The following is an 8529-nucleotide window of genomic DNA, read 5'->3' on the forward strand; positions in this document are numbered from 1 at the left end:
CTGAGCCACCGGGAGATCAGGATGGTTAATGCGAACTGTGCAGAGGTGTTGGGCAAAGCGATCACCAAGCCTGCGCTTGGTCTCACTGATGCAGAGCAGTTGACACTTGGAGCAGCAGATGCAATAGATGAGATTGGAGGAGGTGCTGGTGAACCTCTGTCGCACCTGAAAAGACTGCTTAGGTCCTTGGATGGAGTCAAGGGGGGAGGTAACGCAAAAAGTATAGCATTTCTTGCGGTTGCAAGGGAAAGTACCCGGGAGGAGGTGGTTATGGTGGGAAGGGACGAATTAACCAGGAAATTACGGACAGAGCAGAAAGCCGATGCGGGAAGATGTGGCCAGTGGTGGGATCCCGATGGATGTGGCAAAAATGTTGGGGGATCATCTATTGTATGTGACGGCTGGTAGGGTGGAAGGTGAAGACAAGGAGGACTCTGTCCTTGTGAGTGTGGGGATGGGGAGTGAGAGCAGAGCTACGGGATATAGAAGGGACCTCATCTATAGTAGAAGAGTGGAACCTCTGTTCCCTAAAGAATGAGGACATCTCCGATGCCCTGGTTTGGAACACCTCATCCTGGGTGCAGAAGGACGGAAGAATTGGGAGTAAGAGATAGAGTCCTTACAGAAAGCAGGGTGGGAAGAAGTGTAGTCCAAACCAAATAGCCATGGGAGTCAGTGGGTTTGTAGTAGATGTCGGTCAGTAGTCTGTTACCTGCAATGGAGATGGTGAAGTCTAGAAACGGTAGGGAGATGTCGGAAATGGTGCAGGTGAATTTGAGTGCCAGATGGAAGTTAGTGGTGAAATGGATGAAGTCAGTGAGTTGTGTGTGAGTGCAGGAGGTAGCACCAATGCAGTCGTCAAGGAGGTAGAGTTCGGGGATAGGGTCACGGTATGCCTTGAACAAGGGGTCACAGCTTAAGGATAGAGGGGAAATCCTTTAGAACCGAGATGAGAAAAACATTTTTCACGCAGAGAGTGGTGAATCTCTGGAACTCTCTGCCACAGAAGATAGTTGAGGCCAGTTCATTGGCTATATTTAAGAGGGAGTTAGATGTGGCCCTTGTGGCTAGAGGGATCAGGGGGTATGAAGAGAAGGCAGGTACAGGATACTGAGTTGGATGATCAGCCATGATCATATTGAATGGCGGTGCAGGCTCGAAGGGCCGAATGGCCTACTCCTGCACCTATTTTCTATGTTTCTATGTTTCTATGTACCCTATGAAGAGGCAGACATAGCTGGGGCCCATGCACATACCCATCGTTATGCCTTGGAATTGGAGGAAGTGGGAGGAGTCAAAGGAAAAGTTGTTGAGGGTAAGGACCAGCTCCGCTAGGTGGAAGAGAGTTTTGATAGATGGGGATTGGTTGGTTCTGCGGTTAAGGAAGAAGGTTGAGGGCTTTAAGACCCTCCTGGTGGGGGATGGAGGTGTAGAGTAATTGGACAACCATGGTGAAGATGAGGGAATGGGGGCCTGGGAAACGGAAGTCATGAAGGAGACAAAGAGCGTGTAAGGTGTCTTGGACATAAGTGGGGAAGGATTTGACCAGGGGGGTTAGGATGGTGTTGAGGTATGTGGAAATAGTTTGGTGGGACACTTTAAATGTGAATGTCAACCATTGTAAATGGTGTTTAATTTGTTAATGCAATATTTGGATGGAATGCTTGTTTTTAATTACTCTGTGATACAATGCTGATTGCATTGTTTTAACTAAATTAATTGATTTCATAATCAGACCTAAATGTGTTTTAGAAAGACCTGATTAAAAATTAACTGAGGATGTGTATCTTCAAGATTAATGAGCCAAGAGGCTTTTGGGAAATCTGCAATCATGTCAGTCAAGCCATCGATTTAATACCACACAGACTGAAGAAAAGGAGGTTGTTTTTGTATCTGCTTCACATATGAGATAAATCTGTTTTTTTCCTGTTATTCTGCAGGGGGCGGGTAATTTAATTGATCTTGTTGGCTATCACTTTGGATGCATCTTTGACAACTAATTGCAACCAAGGTCTGCACTCTGCAGGGGAAACAAGCAAAGTAAGTGTTTCTTGAGTACAGCAAGATTTCAAAGTTGTGAATTTATTCCCAAGTTACACTACTCTCATACTTCATCAGTAGCGAACATTTGAGGTGCAACCGCAGAGTTTTACATTTAGTTTATTGTCACGATACCGAGGTGCAGAGAAAAGATTTCTGTTGCGTGCTATCCAGTCAGCAGAAAGACTATACATAATTGCAATCTCTCCCCACCATGCTCAAGCTAACATTCATCAATGCACCAACGCCTAATAACAAAAAAGAACACTCTCTGATCATTAACACTTCAATGTTGTTGGGAGCTTACCAGGCACAGTTTGACTGCAACAGTGGCCACATTTCAAAAGTACTTCATGGACTGTGAAATGTTTTAGGCATATCCTGAGGTCATGAAAAACACAATATGAATACGTTCCCTTCTTCCTTTAGTCAGCGAGATCAGTTTAATGAAAAAGAAAACATGAGAGTAGACAGGGCAGCAAGCAACACTACACAGCAGTAATGGACTTTTCATTGATTTCTATCACTTCTTTGAGGCTTCCTCCTGTGGTAAAACCACCAGAGAGAGAACAAAACAACTTGCTAAGCATCTGATAAGAAAAGATCTAAAGGGCTGAAGGAAAACTTTTCAAATAAAGGTTTTTGATAGAGAAACTGGTTTCACTGCCAAGAAAGCCAATAACCATTGGACCTCAATTTATAGCTGTTGGCAAAATAAATGTTTTTTTTTATCAGCAGCTTCTTGCTGTTATCAGGAATGAGCAGTAGAAGGAGATTCAGAAGTAACTTGTAGTAGGGGAATTCGATAAGTTGTAGAAATGGAAAAGCAAACTATTATGGGGAAGAAGCAGGGTAATACGATTAATTGGATAGATCATTCAAAGAGACAGAACGGTCATGATGAGCTTCCTACCATGCCATCGGACTTTGTGGGACCACATGCAGAGAGGCAAATAGGAAGAAATGTCTGAACCTCTAACTCAGCACCGCCCGCAGTGTATTGCTGCAGCTGGAATGTATAAGCCAAAGGTCACACTGTAAAATAATAAAGCAACAAGATTATTGATAAATTGCATCTGTTTTACGAGTAAGCCAATAAGTAGCTGAAATAATTTCATGGAAGATATATTTTATGCATGAAAAAAGGTTTCAGGCATCTGAAGCACTGCAAAATGCCCAGTTGTAGTTTGAAGGAATAATATATAACAACTCTTTAAACCAACTCTTCTTGAATCCGCACTCAGTCAAGCGCTTTCTTGATGTCAAGAGTATTGATGCAACTGGAATGTACTTGTTTAAGCTAGAGGTTATACTATAAAATGATACGGACTTTTGGTCCTTGCTATCCCCTCTCACAATGACCCTGTGCATGGTCCACCGCAGGCACACTGAAAGTAGCTTTGCATTTGTCTTTCAACAGGACCACATTAGGTCATCCTTCATGGCCATGTGTCACCCTGCTCCACTACATGGGAGACAACTGCCAATAACTTGTCTGCAGCCAGAGGAGAGCTATTAGTAAGTCAGGGAAGAGGCAGTCGGGAAGATGAGCACAAAGGGAATGCACAAAGTGGTTACATACCGATTGTAATGTGCCCTGCAATCTTGGACTATCGTATCTGTCTCCACCACCAGCCCTGGCTGGTCGGGCTCAGTGGGCCAAAGGGCCTATTTCCATGCTGTATCTCTAAAATCAACATAGATCAAATTGGCTGGGAAAAATATACAGAACAGTAACAGGTGCCAAGATAGATAATAAGCTCTACAGGAACAATGTCCAAAAATAAATTTAATAAGGATATCAAAGTCAATATTAAAAGTATTTATACAGTGCAATCTCAGCCACACCACATCTATGGGGAATGAGGAGTGCTAGTTGTAGGAGAATTGATTTTAATAAACAGCACTTTACATTGCAGGCAAGTATTCCATGCATAAGCCTTTAAATAAATTGCCAAACTATATGCCATCTTCCTACCCTTTCAAATAACAATATTTCACACATTATTTTTTTATGAAATTGCTTCATGTTTTACACTGCAATTCAGTATGAATATTCTTTGAAATATTTGGCAGTTACACGAGTCTCCCAGAAGCATAAATACCAGACAAACTGGAGTTTACTGTATTTGGAAATAATTCAGTCCGTGGGAATGTAATCCCTTTGGACCTAAAAAACATGGAACAAAATCATCTTGAAGAAGTGATCGGAAGAGAATTGATGGGCAATGAATGCAGATATTTACAATGTTACCAGCAGGTGTACAAATGAATGATTGAGGTGAATTAAATGCTGTTCCTTGAATTCTAGGAGATTGAAGTATAAGATGGAGTTAAGCTACAGCTATACAAGGTCCTAGAGCACTGTCGATAGTTTTGGGACCATCTTTAGGAAGGATAATCAGAAGGGAGTGCAGTGTGGATTTACCACAATGGTACCCAGATTCCAACAGTTAATTTGATGAATGGATTACACAAACTAAGATTCTGTGGCATGGACTGCTCCGCAACCATGACTCTCTGAAATTAAAAGATTAAAGGCTGATTTAAGTAAGTAAGTAAAAGATGAGTCTCACGTTGCGAGTTGACACAAGAGGTACCCGGAGTGAAAGACTCGTGGTTGTGTACGAGATTGCAAGTGTATGATCAAGAGTTTAACCGAGTTCCCACGGGTATGACAAGTTTGCCGTTTACTTGTCATTTCTGCGATATTCCAAGTTCGTCTCCCGAGTTACTCTTGAGCCAATCCTGATTGAAGGTTTGTTTTAATAAGCAACAGTGTTATGTTTTAATAAGCAACAGTGTTAAAGAAGACCTCTCCATCCTGTGGCTTTGTTTTAAAGATATAATTCAGCGCGGCCGCATCTATTGATGTGACCTACAAAGGGAAAATACGCACCATCCAGTGCCAGAGCAGTTATACTTATGATTTGTTTGAAACACACAGGTTTGATATGTTTTAATTGAATTTGCTGCCATGTCTACACACTGCGGGGAGACAGGAGATTAAATCTTTGAATGTGGATGGATGTGCACATCAGATTGTTGTGTGACGGAGCTCAGGGTTCGCCTCCTGAGTTGCTTCGGTGCCCAGGCATGAGTTGAGATGGAGAGAGGTTGGGGGGGGGGGGGGGGGGGGGGGGGACACATTAATCTGTCTGGGGTGACATGGCTCTTGGGTTAGGCTGGAATCATTCTCTGCGGGATTATCTTAGTGCGGGAGACAAGTGTAGGAGAGGTGTACTGACTGTGTGGGCAGACACTTTAGTAGTAATTGCCCACCAGTCTCAAAAGCCGCTGTGTCTCCCTGTCCCTGGGATAGCAGGGGGCGATCAAACAGCACAATACCCCCCTCCACCTCCACCTCCACGCCAACACGAAGGGCAACGATCCCAAGGCTTTAGCGTCAGGGACAGCGGGCAAGCGACAATCACCTGCCATAATGCGAGAGTGATCATGCACTGTTGTAGGTCTCCTTTGCATGTCGGTGTTTCTGTTTTTCTCCACTCATTGTTGGCCCTATCTGTCATCACCCCCACCTACACCCCTCTGCTTCCCGGCCAAGTGTCCCCGCCTCCTTCCCTCCCCTCTCCAGCTCCCCGCCCATTGCACCGGGCGTGGGGGCTTTGCACTGTCTTCACGTCGGCGATGCCAGCAGGTCAGGTCTCCTTTGCCAGTCGCTTTCTCCACTCATTGTTGGCCCTGTCTGTCATCACCCCCACCTACACCCCTCTGCTTCCCGGCCATGTGTGTGACCCCTTCCCTCCCCTCTCCAGTTCTCCGTCCATTGCACCGGGCGCGGGGGCTTTGCACTGTCTTCACGTCGGCGATGCCAGCAGGTCAGTGCCAGTCGCTGCGGGGCAGTCGCTCCCTTCAGTTTCCCAGGGGGTCGGGACAGGACGGGAGCTGGGAGGGAAAGGTGGTGGGGGGGGATGGGTGGGTTAGGTGAGCAGGAGAGTGGGGTTGTTTGTAGTTGCAGAGGGAGGGGGCAAGGGCGGTACAGTTCCCAGTCTCAGCTCCTGTCCAGGGGGGTGGCTGGAGACTTCAGGACCAACGGGACACCGACCCCCAGGCCCACCAGGCCCACTGCAAACACGGAGATCCCAGAGACCCACAGCCAGCAGCAACTCCAGCCCAGCCCCGCTCCAACTCCAGATGAACCCGCTCCCCGATGGGCCGCTACGGCGACAAGTGGCAGTTCACCCACAGCCCGAGCTGGTGGGCCTGGGGGTCGGTGTCCATTGATCCTGACGTCTCCGGCCACGCCCCTGGACAGGAGCTGAGACTGGGAACTGTACCGCACTTGCCCCCTCCCTCTGCAACTACAAACAACCCCACTCTCCCGCTCACCTAACCCCCCCATACCCCCCCCCCTCCCCCCCACCTTTCCCCTTTCAACTCCAGTCCCGTCCCGACCCCATGGGAAACTGAAGGGAGCGACTGCCGCGGTGCGACTGGCACTGACCTGCTGGCATCGCCGACGTGAAGACAGTGCAAAGCCCCCACGCCGGTGCAATGGGCAGGGAGCTGGAGAGGGGAGGGGAAGGAAGGGGTCACACACATGGCCGGGAAGTAGAGGGGTGTAGGAGGGGGTGGTGATAGATAGGGCCAACAATGAGTGGAAAAAAATAGAAACACCGACATGCAAAGGAGACCTACAACAGTGCATGATCTCTCTTGCGTTATGGCAGGTGATTGTCGCTGGGAAACTGAAGGGATCGACAATCTGCTGCTGCCTGCCCGCTGAGTTAAAGAGTTCCCACGGTAGACTCACGATACACTAAGGTAAACGCACGGGCCACTACGTTCTTACAACGAGTTAAAATGTTTCAATTCTTAACCACAAGCGTAAAATTGACTCGTGGAAAATTTTAAACATATTTGATTTTTTGCAAGAGTTGACAAGTTTCACGAGTACCTGCCGTTAGCGCCACGAGTCTCTAAGTTGCGTCCACGAGTTCTGTACGTTAATCGTACGTTATTACCATGAGTTTTAACTCGGGGTACCTCTTGTGTCAACTCGCAACGTGAGACTCAGCTATAAGTAAGCAGTCTCAAAAGCCGCTGTGTCTCCCTGTCCCTGGGATAGTAGGAGGCGATCAAACAGCACAATACCCCCCTCCCCCTCCACGCCAACACGAAGGGCAACGATCCCAAGGCTTTAGCGTCAGGAACAAGTTGATTGGCCAAGTATTCACATACAAGGAATTGGCCTTGGTGCTCCGCCCACAAGTAACAACATGACATACAGTGACAGTTACGAAAACACTAAATATTAATAATAATAAAACATTCATGATAAAACACCATTGATCAAGCATGTGAACCAACAAAATACCAGGTCAAAGGGAGGCTACTACTCGTGGATAAAAACTGTTTTTATGTCTGGCTGTGGCAGCTTTGACAATCCGGAGTCGCCTTCCAGAGGGAAGTGATTCAAAGAGTTTGTGGCCAGGGTGAGAGAGACCAGAGATGATCTTGCCCGCTCGCTTCCTGGCCCTTGCAGTATACAGTTCATCGATGGGGGGAAGGTTGCAGCCAATAATCTTCTCAGCTGATCGGACGATTCGCTGCAGCCTCCAGGTGTCGTGCTTGGTGGCTGAGCCAAACCAGACCATGATGGAGAAGGTGAGAACAGACTCTATGATGGTCGTGTAGAATTGGACCATCATTGCCTGTGGCAGATTGTGCTTCTTTGGCTGCCGCAGGAAGTACATCCTCTGTTGTGCCTCTTTGACTGTGGAGTCGATGGTAGCCACCCACTTAAGGCCCTATTATGATTATGGTTCCCAGGAACTTAAAAGACTCCACAGATGTGACTGTGATGTTGTTGATGGTGAGTGGGGTGGGGGGAGGGGGAGCTCTCCTAAAGTCTACAATCAATTCCACTGTCTTAAGAGCATTGAGCTCCAGGTTATTGCTACGGCACCAGGACGCCAGCTGTAACACTTCCTGTCTGTAGGCCGATTCCTCCCCATCCTGGATCAGTCCAATCAGGGTTGTGTCGTCCGCAAACTTGAGAAGCTTGACAGAGGTGTCTGTGGAGGGGCAGTCGTTGGTAACTGAAGCTTTCACTGGAATAGACAGGGTCAATAATAATTAACCACTTCCATGGGTGGGGATTCGAGGAGTAAGGGGCTTGTTCCAAAGTTGAGAGTCGGCTCTTTCAAAAATAAATCGAAAAACATTTGTACCCATCATGTAAGGTAGCAATTGGGAGAGAAGTAGAATTTCTCTGCAAATAGCAATTGCTTGTGGTTCAATTGTTAACATGAAATCTGAGAATCATTGATTTTTGTTAACCTAAGGTACTCAGGGACATGAGCAAAATGGAGTTAGTTCACAGAATAACTATGATCTTTCTCTATGACTGGCAGAGCAGGCTCAAAGGCTAAATAGCCAAATCCTATTCTTATGTTCCTCCTGAGGTGGCCAATTTGTGCAGGGCAAGATCCCACAAGCAGTGCTGTGAAGTTGACCAGATAATTT

The sequence above is a fragment of the Leucoraja erinacea genome, chromosome 5 (assembly GCF_028641065.1).
Source record: "Leucoraja erinacea ecotype New England chromosome 5, Leri_hhj_1, whole genome shotgun sequence".
In the NCBI taxonomy this organism is placed as follows: Eukaryota; Metazoa; Chordata; class Chondrichthyes; order Rajiformes; family Rajidae; genus Leucoraja; species Leucoraja erinaceus.